At 55.4% G+C, this 334-nt stretch overlaps 1 protein-coding gene across 1 annotated transcript in view; it reads right to left on the bottom strand.

The window, feature by feature from the left end:
• vps13c (vacuolar protein sorting 13 homolog C) overlaps window positions 1-334 on the bottom strand; it is a 289,282-nt gene that overhangs the window by 59,293 nt on the left and 229,655 nt on the right. The gene's annotated exons all lie outside the window — the stretch shown is intronic.

Below are 334 nucleotides of genomic sequence, written 5' to 3'. Positions count from 1 at the left end.
TGTCCAGGTGTCTGTGTCCAGGTGTCTGTGCCCAGGTGTCTGTGCCCAGGTGTCTGTGTCCAGGTGTCTGTGTCCTGGTGTCTGTGTCCTGGTGTCTGTGTCCAGCTGTTTGTGTCCAGCTGTTTGTGTCCAGGTGTCTATGTCCAGTTGTTTGTGTCCAGATGTTTGTGTCCAGGTATCTGTGTCAAGCTGTCTGTGCCCAGGTGTCTGTGTCCAGGTGTCTGTGTCCAGGTGTCTGTGCCCAGGTGTTTGTGTCCAGGTGTTTGTGTCCAGGTGTCTGTGAGCAGGTGTCTGGGTCCAGGTGTCTGCAGGTGTCTGTGTCCAGGTGTCTGTG

The sequence above is a fragment of the Nematolebias whitei genome, chromosome 2 (assembly GCF_014905685.2).
Source record: "Nematolebias whitei isolate Nwh7 chromosome 2, NemWhi1, whole genome shotgun sequence".
NCBI lineage: Eukaryota > Metazoa > Chordata > Actinopteri > Cyprinodontiformes > Rivulidae > Nematolebias > Nematolebias whitei.
Note: the sequence above shows the minus strand (reverse complement) of the source record. Positions and strands in the feature narration are given on the sequence as shown.